Below are 13,911 nucleotides of genomic sequence, written 5' to 3'. Positions count from 1 at the left end.
CTTTCATATTCCCTAACAAAGATCCTACACATCCCAGCCCAGCTCAACTTTTCAACAAAATACTATTCATACAAATCCAACATAGTTCCTAATTCCATTCTATACCCACAGATAAGTGTGCCTGGCTCAATCCATTCATCAGAGGAGGCTCTTCCTGTAGTAAAGAGAGACCATTGAAGAAATAATGCAACTTTTCACAAATTCAGAAAACAACCCATGAGCTGCCTAGGCAGAAATGATACATGCACAATACTACCCTCACATCTAAGTCTTAAAGAACATTGTAGAAGAGGGGGCACAAAGATTGCAAAAGCCAGAGGACCAGTAAATGTGCTGTAATACTGGGACTTGAAGAGACAAGATATCTGTATCCATGAAATCAATATTATGCTCCTTAAACAAGACCTGAAAATGACGACACCATTTGACATGCCAAAGGACATGAGCACAAACTCATGGACCCATCTCTGTATGAAGAGCTGTATGTATTTAAGGACTGCTGAGAGGAAGAAATTAGCTTCTCTAGGGAAGAGCCCCTAAGTTGTTCATGCATTGTCATGTGGATAACCCTAAAAACATAAAAATATAAAACATTAGAAACAAAGATAAAACATCTAACACAATCTAACACTGTGTGTGTGTGTGTGTGTGTGTGTGTGTGTGTGTGTGTGTAAAAGAGACCAGGAATTTGAGAGAGAGCCTATGGAAAGGAAATGAGGCAGGAGAGGAAAGGAGAAATAATGTAGTTGTATATTAATTAAAAATAAAATTTGAACTGATACTTTCCCCATATGTGACTTTGTTAGCTGAGACCTATCACTGAAATATCCCTAGATTAAGTTGTAATTTTTTAACAGCATAGAAACTGCAGTGAACAAAGTACAGGCTTCATTTTCTGTGAGGAATTATCTGCTCTTAATGGTGCTTGGGACACACAGTACAGGTGTGCATACCAACTCTATAACTACATCTGCCAAAAATTGCAAATCATTTGGTATTCAAAGGATTCCATCTATCAAGTGAAAACAATTTCTCTTAGCCTTCTTAGGTAATCCAGCAGCTGGAAGAAGTAGATATCAAAGAGTTTTAATATTGATAATAAAGCTCCAATTCTTCATTGCGAGAGAATTAAATAACCAAGGTAGTTCCAAATCATGGTGAGCAAAATGATAGTGGAGGTGATGCTAACTGATGGCCTCTAGATAATACAGTGAAAAGGTCGGATGGGCTTATCTGGGGATGATAGCAGCATGCATTCAGAAAGGGACAAGGAATCCTGTCCATGTATTATACAAGGGACTCGTAAGACAAAAAAAAAAAAAAAAAAAAAAACTGTTAGTGAAGAAGATTACTGTAGAGAAAGTACTTTCCAAAGCTTTCCATACGGGGAGAACAAGATAGCAGTGCCAGGAGAACACTGCATAAGAGGAACAGGACAACATTTTCTGTACAGCGACCAAGAGACTGAACTCTGGGCCCTAAAACAAGAGCGATCGTGTTTCCCAGGTGAGAGGAAACCCCCAGAGCATGGGAATCAGTAGGGTCCATGCTCAGGTCACCCAGCCAGAACCCAGAAGAGATCCTGGATCCCGCAGGCACTAGGTTGCCAGACCAGAGCCACATTCCTGCGTGTCATGATCAACTTCCCAGGCTGATTGGTGGGCACAGAAAACCCCAGAGACTGGGAGTCCCAGTCGCGAGAAAACCCCACAGGGAAGGAAAGAAACAGGACTGGCCTTGGGTCACCCAGATTTTCCCTGGAAAAGGTCTCCCAGAATGGCAGGTGCGAGCCGCCATCACTGAACTGGGCTCCAGCCTCGAGCACAGAGACAGAGACTTGCTGCATTCCAGCTCTCTGGCACAGACAGAGCTGTGAGCCCCAGGGCAACAGAGACTGGGAGTCCCAGTAGGGAATAAACCCCACAGGGAAGGAAGGAAACAGGGACCCAATGAGGTCATCCAGTATATCCCTGGAAAAGGTCCTGTGGACAGGTGGGTGCGAGCAATGCCAGCCCAGAGGCCTGCTCTACACCAAAGATTCCTCACAGACAGAACTGTGGGCCCCAGGGCACCAGAGACTTGGACTCCCTGTCCAGAGAAATCCCCACAGGGAACTAAGTGAACGGGACAGACTTAGGGAACCCAGTATATCCCTGGAAAAGATCCCACAGACTGGCCCAACCCAGGGACCTGCTGTGCACCAGATAACCTGCTGCTACTAAAAAAGCAGTACTCACCTGCAACAGATTACCACTTGGGTACTGGGACACAAAGCCCCAATCTCAGACCTACAGAAACCTGGGATCACAGAGATCAATGCCCAGATACTGCTTTGAGGGGCAACCAGTTATCCCTAACAAAACTGACCAAACCACAGGACACCCAGGTTACAGCACCAGCTCAGTAAATTTACAGCAAGAAACCCAGAAGCAGGGCAGCTTTCTTCAGGAATTCACCTGGTGAAAGGAGAGCCCTTTTGACTAACAAGGACCACAGTTAACACTCAGGACTCTACGCCTGAGGTGAGCTGAGGCAACTCCTTAAAAACACCGGCCATACAGTGAACAGACCCAAAAAGTTGAGGAAGCTTCCTCCAGGAAAAAACATCTTCCTGTGAAGGAAATTCTCTCCACCATAAAATTCCAGGAACCACCAGAAACAAACACCCAACACCTAAGATAACCCAATGGGTAGAGGCCAGCTTAAAAGCTCAACCAACAAAAGACAGAACTATATGGCATCTCCAAAACCCAGTTATCCAGGGGCAAGTAGCCCTGGACACCCCAGCATAATTAAAATTCAAGAAGATGACCTAACATCTATGCTCACGAAGAGGATAACAGAGGAAACAAATAAAATGCATAAAGACCTAGAGGAAGATAAACTCAAACAGATTATGGCCATCTGTGAAGAAATAGAGGAAGATAAAAACATACAGATTATGGCCATCCATAAAAAAAAAACAGAAGAAGAAAAACAAAAATATTATGACCATCAGGTCATCCAGCCAATAACTGATAAAGGTCCTGGGGAGCGCGGACGCACCCGCTGCTTGAGATCTGCGTACACAGCCATTCTAATAACTGATAAAATAGACTTTCAACCAAAATTAATAAAAAGAGATGGGGAAGGACACTTCATACTCATCAAGGGAAAATTCAACCAGGATGACATCACACTCCTGAACATCTATGCCCCAAATACAAGAGCACCAACATTTGTAAAAGAAACATTGATAAAAATTAAAACACATATAGAACCCCACACATTAATAGTGGGAGACTTCAACACCCCACTCTCAACAAAGGACAGGTCAACAAAAGAGAAATTAAACAAAGAAACAATGACTCTAACAGAGGTCATGAATCAAATGGACCTAACATTTACAGAACCTTACACCCAAACACAAAAAAAAATTACCTTCTCAGCAATTCATGGAACTTTCTCCAAAATAGACCATATAGTTGGTCACAAAGCAAGCCTCAACAGATACAAGAAGATTGAAATAATCCCTTGTATCTTGTCTGATCACCATGGAATAAAGCTAGTCTTCAACAACAACAGAAATAACAAAAAGCCTATACACACATGGAAACTGAACAACTTGTTAATAAATGACAGCTGGGTCAGGGAAGAAGTAAAGAAAGAAATCAAAGTCTTCCTAGAATTCAATGAAAACAAAGGCACAACATACCCAAACTGTAGGACCCAATGAAAGAGTGCTAAGAGGAAAGCTCATAGCACTAAGAGCCTTCAAGAAGAAATTCGAAACAGCTCATTCAAGCAACTTAATGGTTCACCTGAAAACCCTAGAAAAACAAAAAGTAGACACACCAAAAAGGAGTAGACAACTGGAAATAATCAAACCCAGGACTGAAAACAATCAATTAAAAACAAATAAAACAATTCAAAGAATGAATAAAACCAAGAGCTGGTTCTTTGAGAAAAATCAACAAGATAGAAAAACCCTTAGCCAAGCTAACTAAAAGGCAGAGAGACACTACCCAAATCAACAAAATCAGAAATGAAAAGAGACATAACTACAGACACTGAAGAAATCCAAACAATCATTAGGACATACTTCAAAAGTCTATATGCCACAAAATTTGAATATCTAAATGAATTGGACAGTTTTCTTGAACGATTCCACTTACCAAAGCTGAATCAAGACCAGGTAAATCAATTAAATAGTCCTATATCCCCCAAAGAAATAGAAGTGGTCATTGAAAGTCTCCCATCCAAAAAAAAAAAAAAAAAAAAAAAAAAAAAAACAGCCCAGGACCACATGGTTTCAGCACAGAATTCTACCAGACCTTCAAAGAATAGCTAACTCAAATTCTCTTCAAACTATTCCACAAAATAGAAACAGAAGGAACATTACCAAACTCATTCTATGAAGCCACAGTCACCTTGGTACCAAAACCTCACAAAGACCCATCAAAGAAAGAGAATTTCAGGCCAATCTCCCTTATGAACATTGATGAAAATATACTCAACAAAATACTTGCAAACTGAATACAAAAACACATCAAAGATATCTCCCACTATGACCAAGTATGCTTCATCCCAGGCAGGCAGGGGTGGTTCAATATAAATCCATCAATGTGATCCACCATATTAACAAACTGAAAGAAAAAAAAACACATGATAATTTCCTTAGATGCTGAAAATGCATTTGAAAAAATCCAAAAAGCATTCATGTTTAAATTCTTGGAGAGATCAGGGATACAAGGCACATATCTAAACATAGGAAAGGCAATATGCAGCGAGCTTATAGCCACCATCAAACTAAATGGAGAGAATCTTAAAGCAATCCTACTGAAATCAGGAACAAGACAAGGCTGCCCACTCTCTCCATATCTCTTCAACATAGTTCTGGAAGTCCTTGCTAGATCAATAAGACTGTTGAAGGAGATCAAGTGGATACAAATTGGAAAGGAATAAGTCAGATTATCACTATTTGCAGATGATATGATAGTTCACATGAGTGATCCCAAACACTCTACTATGGAACTCCTACAGCTGATAAACACCTTCAGCAAAGTGGCCAGATACAAAATTAACTCAAAAAAAATTAGTAGCTCTTCTGTATGCAAAAGAAAAAAGGGCCGAGAAAGAAATTAGAAAAACAACACCCTTCACAATAGCCACAAATGACATAAAGTACCTGGTGTAACCCTAACCAAGCAAGTCAAAGACTTGTATGAAAAAAATTTCAAGTCTCTGAAGAAAGAATTAGAAGAAGATATCAGAAGATGGAAAGATCTCCCATGCTCATGGCTTGGCAGGATTAACATTCTAAAAATGACCATCTTGCCAAAAACAATCTACAGATTCAATGTAATTTTCATCAAATTACCAACATAATTCTTTACAGACCTTGAAAGAAAAATTTTCAACTTCATATGGAATTACAAGAAAAACAGAATTGCTAAAACAATCCTCTAAAATAAAAGATCTTCTGGAGGTATCTCCATCCCTGATCTTAAGTTGTACTACAGAGCAACAGTAATAAGAACTACATGGTACTATCATCAAAAGAGAATGGTGGATCAATGGAACCGATCAGAAGACCCAGAAATAAACCCACAAATTTATGGATACCTGATCTTTGACAAAGATGCCAAAAACATACAATGGAAAAAAGATAGCATCTTCAAGAGATGGTGCTGATCTAATTGGATGTCTACATGTGGAAACATGCAAATAGATCCATACTTATCACCCTGCACAAAACTGAAGTCCAGGTGGATCAAAGACATCAACATAAACCCAGACACATTAAATACGTTAGAAGAAAAAGTGGGGAAGACCCTAGAACTCATTGGTACAGGAGACTACTTCCTGAACAGAACACCAACGGCACAAGCTCTAAGAGCAACAATCAATAAATGGGACCTCATAAAACTGAAAAGCTTCTGTAAAGCAAAGAACACCCTCATCAAAACAAAACAAATGCCTACAGATTGGGAAAGAATCTTCACCAACCCTTTATCTGACAGAGGGCTAATATCCAGTACATATAAAGAACTAAAGAAGCTGAAAAGCAACAAACCAAGTAATCCACTTAAAAAATGGGGAACAGGCCATAGTAGAGGACAATGGAGCCACTTTTGATGTGAACTGATAGACTAAGATCAGAAAGGAGAGGAGAACCTCCCCTATCAGTGGACTTGGGGAGTGGCATGCAAGCAGAGGGAGGAGGGAGGGTGGGATTGGAAGGGGAGGAGGGAGGGGCTTATGGGGTGATGCAGAATGAATAATGTGTAATTGATGAAAAATTAAAAAAAAAGATTAAAATAAAAAAATGGGGAACAGGGCTAAAGAGAGAATTATCGGTAGAGGAATATCAAATGGCAGAGAAACACTTAAAGAAATGCTTAACGTCATTAGCCATCAGGGAATTGCAAATCAAAATGACCCTGAGATTTCACCTTACACCCATCATAATGGCTAAGATCAAAAACTCAAGTGACAACACATGCTGGAGAGGTTGTGGAGAATTGGGAACCCTCCTCCACTGCTGGTGGGAATGTACACTTGTACAACCACTCTGGAAATCAGTTTGGAGCTTTCTCAGACAACTAGGAATAATGCTTCCTCAAGATCCAGCCATACCATTCCTAGGCATATATCCAAAAGAGGCTCAAGTACACAATAAGGACATTTGTTCAACCATGTTTGTAGCACCTTTATTTGTAATAGCCAGAACGTGGAAACAGCCCAGATGCCCCTCAACTGAAGAATAGATACAGAAATTATGGTACATCTTCACAATGGAATATTACTCAGTAATGGAAATCATGAAATTTGCAGGTAAATGGTGGGACCTGGAAAGGATCATCCTGAGTGAGGTATCCCAGAAGCAGAATGACACAGGATAAACCTACTAAAACCTGTACACCTAAAGAAACTAATCTAGAGGAAGGACTCTGGCTAAAATGCTCAATCCCCATCCCGAAAGGCAAAGAGGATGAACATCAGAAGAAGGAGAAAACAGGAAACAACCTAGGAACCTGCCACAGAGGGCCTCTGAAAGGCTCTGCCCTGCAGACTATCAAAGCAGATGCTGAGACTTATGGCCAACTTTTGGGCAGAGTGCATGGAATCTTATGAAAGAAGAGGGAAATAAATAAGATCTGGAGAGGACAGGAAACCAACAAGGAGAGCAACATAACCAGAAAATTTGAACACAGGGGTCTTTCCACAGACTCAGACTCCAACCAAGGACCATGCATGGAGATAACATAGAACCCCTGCACAGATGTAGGCCATGGCAGTTCAGTGTCCAAGTGGGTTCCATAGTATTGGGAAGAGGGACTGCCTTTGTCATAAACTGATTGGCCTGCTCTTTGATCACCTCTTGCTGAGGGGGAAGCAGCCTTACCAGGTCACAGAAGATGACAATGCAGCCACTCCTGATGAGATCTGACAGACTAAGATCAAAAGGAAGGAGAGGGAGACCTCCCCTATCAGTAGAATTGGGGAGGGACATGTGTGAAGAATGGGGAGAGAAGTTGGGATTAGAAGAGGAGGAGGGAGGGAGTTAAGAGGAGGATACAAAGTGAATAAAGTGTAATTAATAAAAAAATAAAAATTAAAAAAAAGCTTTCCATAAATTTTTTTTAAATGTCTCCTTATTCTTAATGGATCTTCTTTCTGGTCCCCTAGCTACTTCTGATACTCCTTTTTACATAAAGTGAAAGAAATCAGCTTTGGTGACCTGCTGTACCTACCAGCAGAGAGGATCACATGTGGAGGCCAACCTGCTGCTGCCTGTAGCTGTCATGGTGTCGCAGCTGTTCTGAGGTTGATTCCATGAACTCCCTAATCCTGACACATGAATTTAGCATCTCTTAAGTGATGTGTTATTTTTGTGTTTTATTTGTGTACCTTTGTCTGAACATGCAAAATAAAATGGCTATTTACCAGGAGCACATAAATCCAGGGCCAGGCATGAGAGCAAAGTTGAACAACCTCAGATTGTCTCCCTGAGTCAATGGTATAGCAACAGCTGGGCTTTCTGGTGGATTAATGCACATAAGCCATATTTTATGCTCACGGCTATTTAAAATACTGTCTGAACTATATGCTGTGTTTCTAATGAATATATGAAATGTAGGTGCATTTGAAACTTCAGTTTGTGTTCTTTGCCCAAGATATGTATTTACCAACAAATTCTCCACATCAAATCAGAAATCCAAAATTATTCTGTATTGTTCCAAGTATTTTCTATCCTGGCACCAAACTTGTCTTACAAATGTGACTGTTTAAAATAGCAAATAGTTATCATGCCACAAAGGGTAAAAGTTAGAGTTCTGGGTACAGAAACATTCAGTAGCCATCCCTTCCCAGAGCCCAGTGTGGGAACATTTTCTTTTTAGCTCTTTGAAATTTTCTACTTGCAGTCAAATCGGGAGGATTTACTTCCTTTTCATTTTTCCACTAACTGTATCTACCACCAATCTGCTAAGCCTTTGGTCTCTCCCCTATGAGGAATTTACATGTCATTAGTTCGGCCCAGTTTATTTAACCTTATCTCCCTATTTATTATTACTTTTTAAAAAATCTTACATTATGAAAGTTAAAAAATGTTATCATTACTCAAAATTATGACCTCTTTACCCTGCAACATGACATAGTCGTGGAAAACCACAAGATACAACGTTCATGAAAGCCAAAATGCTGACACAACAGCACATTATTTTGAATGCTATTACTTAAAATCCCTAAGTGTTATAGACTTCTACAAAAACTATCAGGTTAATTGTTAACTTTAAACCTTTTTGAAATTTCTAAAACAATTTTATAGTTATAGTAAGAGAAGGATTAGATATGGTGCCTAATTAAATAAAAACATTTTAATTGCCTCAACTTACTTTTCAAATGAAGTAAAAAGGAGAGGGGAAGGAAGGATGAGGTTTTAAAGTAAAGTTTAACTATAAAGAGAATGGGGAAATGAACTCTTCTAGTTAAAGGCGGGTGCATTTGTTCCATATGCCAGCAGTGTGGAGGATGAGGTAGAAGAATGGCCAGCTCAGGCTATGCATAAAGGCCTTAGTACAAATAGTTTAGAGGTGAATCTAATACATCCACATTTCAACCATTAACATAGATTATCAGAATATGTAAACATACACATGCATAAAAAATAAGACTAAAGGATACAAATAATTTTAAAATAAAAGGAAATAGGTTTCGGCTGTGGTCTGTAGTAGAGCACACACACACACACACACACACACACACACATAAATATATATAGGGAGAGAGAAAGAGAGAGAGACTGTGGATGGACAGATTCAATCTTTAGTTGTTCAAAAAACAAACAGCTAGAAAACAACCAAAGATTAATGATTAAAAACTTAGTTACTGAACTGACCAAAGTAACAGGACAATTGTACATGCACAGGCAGTAACAATGTTTTATGATGATAACAACGTACATCTGGGCAAGAAGAGGAATGTCTCAAGTCAGGTTCAGCCACCCATCCTCAACAAATCAACTAAAAGAGCAAAACTGAAAGTAAAAAGCAAAGAGAGAGAGAGAGAGAGAGAGAGAGAGAGAGAGAGAGAGAGAGAGATCTAGCAAATTCTTTCTTTGGGATAGGTGATATAAAAATTTCGTAGAAAGTCAAGGCCAAGAATTTACAAAATGTAAGCAGCTGTAGTCAAGGTGTGGTCCCTCCCTCCAGTGACCCATCATTATCTGAATTTCAGTCTCATCCTGTAATGTGATTTGATAAGTTGTTAGACTTCCTTGAATCCTCTGTGTAGATGACAAATCACTTCCCTAACTCCTTTGTCCAGTGCTCTTTTCTTGTCAAAGCATAAGATTCCTGGGGAATTTCCCATTTCTTTGCACTTCATTGTTTTGTGGTCTGATAGACTTGAGAGTCGATGCTATCTCGTTAGAATATGTTTATTCTTACCAGGCCAGTTACATTAGGTCCTCCTTCTAATAAACCTTGCCTAAGAAGCATCAGGGATGCAGGCTTTGTTCTTCTTGCCTTCCTGGCCTATATACCTTCCCCCTTCTGAAGGCCATGCATGTGCAATTAAAGAGAATCACAGATATTGGGTGCTAGAAAGGACTGGATATTCAGGTGAGGGCCTCATTATGCTCCAGACACCCTGTGATGGGGTGGAAACAGTAAAGTAGTCTAGCTGGGATAATTCTTTTGTAAGGGATTCAGCTAAATGCCTCCAAAGCAAGGTTGCTTGCCTCGGGGGATAGTCACTGGCAACACAACTGTCTTCCAGGGACTCTACCAACTGCAAGTAGCAAGGGAAAAGTGACAAGTACATCACTGAGCCAAATAATTATGAAACTAAAACTTTGCTTCAAGAACACAGCTGTAATAACTGGACCTGTACAGGATAGAGTGACAGGATGACAACTGTCAAGGAATCACTACATTATCATCTGTCATTATGATAGAATATGTAAGCAACAAGTGATAACCTAAAACATCACTTACTTGCAAACTGAAATATATGCTTAAAAAACAAAGAGGCAGTTGGGTGGAGAACTAAAGTGAATAATTATCTCAGATATCTTCAGGAATATTCATAAATTTCAAAATTAGTCTCATCAGTGTGATGCCGCTTTTATGGAGTTCAAAACCAAAAAGAGTGAAACATACACGACAATAAAAAAAGAAAAGAAAAAAATTAAAGTTAACTGGATTATTGGCTCTTTTATAGGAAGTGATATTAGTGAGTAACAAAATGATACTGTAGCTTTTTTTTAATTGGGGTTGATATTAAGAGCATAGCTAGGGTTATGTGGCTATGCTATATATTAAAATCATCAGAAGAATCATGGACAGAAATACAATAACTGTGTTTGCCAAATATTGACTCAGATCCTTTACATTTTTTATATCTGAAAGAATGTAACTATGATTTCTGTTATAATTATTTTTACCATTCCTCAGAAAAAATGCTGGTTATAATAATGTATTATTGCACATCTTCTTTAGAGGCACACAATTAAAGGTGCAAACCAAATGTTAAAGATCACATCAAAATACAAAAAAAGAAAAAACAGCATTTCTAAAACATAAAATCTAATACTCATAAAGTAATACTCCAGGCACAATGACCTGCTTCCTTCAATAACCCGAAGGATTCCCACTGTAGCCCCGCTAAAACCTCATTTCTAAGAGTTAACATTAAAAATTCAACCAGACTTATATCAATTGCCTTGCAAGTCCAATTTCTCCACAGTGACACTTTGTAGGATGTCACTCTGCTTCAGAAACAAAAATGGCTCTGTAGATGCAAAAAACACACTGCCTGTCTTAAGAAGAATAACATACTTTATTCTGGAACCATTTTGAGGGATCATGGTCCAGGACCATAGACTTAGGTTACTCCAAATGCCATGTTCCAATGTGAAAGTCGTCATATCATTTTATAGAGCAAAGAAAATAATATATCAAGCTAAGTTTAAAGTACCTCAGAGATGTAATTACAGCAAGATGGGGGAAGCACTTTTACAAGGCCAAGATGCTATCTGATGACATTCTTAGCTTTGGAGTTGGTGGAAGCCAGTTCTAGTCTGATAAGGTAAGAGATTCCAAAAGGTTTTTATCTATTACTCACAGCATGTTGGTTCTGAGCCAGAGGTTCAAGAGTTCATGGCAAGGAATGGCTGTTCCGGGGGCTGAAGCTAGTCCCGGACAAAGTGGCTAGTGTCTAGACTGGTAGCATTCCTATCTCTCCACAACACTGAGTAGTGATCATTCTATCAGTTTGTGCACACAGCTTCTTTCCAGGAGATCTCCTTCACTGCTCTGTATCCCGACAAAACACATTCTACTTTCCTTTGGAGCCTCCAGGGTTGCTATTACGTCACGGGAGGAAGCACAAGAGAGGGTAGCCTTCCACACCTGCTTCAAGTTCACTGCTGTGTGCTGCCAATTGCACACACAGTGTTTACTCTGGAAATGAAGTAAAAAATGTCAGAATGCAACGTGGGTGTGACATCCAGCATCTATCTATATTAAATAAAGTACCACCTTGGCTTCAGTGTTGAGTCTACTGCTTTGACACAGTGAACAAGTCACAAAGACAGTCTTCCCATAGTGTTGAGCTGTTCAGTAACTATATCCTGACCTTCGTTCTGGGATTCTTCTAGCCTTCCTCCATTCTTCCCCCAGCTAAAAGAGTGAAAATGAGCCCTGGAAACCTGAAACTACAGTAAGCAGATGGATACTTTTCTAATGACTGCTTGTTTCAATCATGCAGAATGGAACAATAACACTTCTCTCAGAATGGTAATTGAAAGGCCATACCTTATTGTACAGAGCAGCAAGAACTGTCTGTTACATAATAAATGTTGAATGATGAGCCAGTAATATCTTAAGTTACAAACTTATGTCAAAGTTTACACAAACACTACAAAATTCTTATTTTAGATTCACAAGAAAAATAATTAAAATAAAAAGGGTTAAGTTAAAAATGTAACCCTTAACACTTTGGAAATCAATCTGGTGCTTTCTCAGACAATTAGGAATAGTGCTTCCTCATGATCCAGCTATACCATTACTAGGCATATATTCAGAATATGCTCAAGTACACAAGGACATTTGCTCAGCCATGTTCATAGCACCTTTATTCGTAATAGCCAGAACATGGAAACAACCCAGATGTCCATCAATGGAGGAATGGATACAGAAATTGTGGTACATTTACACAATGGAATACTACTCAGCAAATAAAAACAAGGAAATCATGAAATTTGCAGGCAAACGGTGATAACTAGAAAGACCATCCTGAGTGAGGTATCCCAGAAGCAGAAATACACACATGGTACATACTCACTTGTAAGTGGATATTAGGTAAATAATATAAGACAAACATACTAAAATCTCTATACCTTAGGAAGCTGGGCAAGAAGGAGGACCTTGTGTAAGATGATCAATTCTCACTCAGATAAGCAAATGGGACTGACATCGAAAGAGGGAGAAAACAGGGATCAGGACAGGCGCCTACTACAGAGGGCCTCTGAAAGACTCTACCCAGAAGAGTACTAAAGCAGATGCTGATTGAGACTCATAGCTACTTTGGGCAGAGTGCAGGGAATCTTATGAAAGAAGGAGTAGATGGAAAGACCTGGAGCGGATAGGAGCTCTACAAGGAGAGCAACAGAACCAAAATATCTGGGCACAGGGGTCTTTTCTGAGACAGATATTTCAATCCAGGACCATAAATGGAGATAACCTAGAACCTCTGCTCAGAATTAGCCCATGACAGCTCAGTATCCAAGTGGGTATCCTAGTAAGGGGAACAGGAGCTGTCTCTGATGTGAACTCAGTGGCTGGTTCTTTAATCACCTTCCCCTGAGGAGGGAGCAGCCTTACCAGGCCACAGAAGAGGACAATGCAGCCAGTCCTGAGGAGACCTGATAGGCTAGGGTCAGATGGAAGGGGAGGAGAACCTGTCCTGTCAGTGGACTTGGAGAGGGATATGGAGGAGATGAGGGAGGAAGGGTGGAATTGGGAGGAAATCAGGGAAGGGCCTACAGCTTGGATACAAAGTGAATAAACTGTAATTAATAAATAATAAAAAATTAAAACTGCTTTAATGAATATGAAATTAAAATAACAGAAATAAAAAAAATTCATCCTTTTTTTTTAGCTCACTTTAAGAACTTCTCCATGTAGGAAGCTAGTGAATAGGATGGGGGACAGATCATTTCATGAAACAGAATATATTCAGGCTGTGATCCCAAGCTGTTGAAATGAGATGATTCAAGGTTCTAGTCAATGTGGCCTTGCAAATTGAAGTCTCATTCAAATCCTAGGTTCCATCAGGGGAAAGCTTAAACCCATCCCAGCAAGACAAAGCTCCATCTTCCTACTGGTTGTTAAAAGCGACAGATGAAATGACTGCAGGCAGTTT

Source organism: Meriones unguiculatus, chromosome 4 (genome assembly GCF_030254825.1).
Source record: "Meriones unguiculatus strain TT.TT164.6M chromosome 4, Bangor_MerUng_6.1, whole genome shotgun sequence".
NCBI lineage: Eukaryota > Metazoa > Chordata > Mammalia > Rodentia > Muridae > Meriones > Meriones unguiculatus.
Note: the sequence above shows the minus strand (reverse complement) of the source record.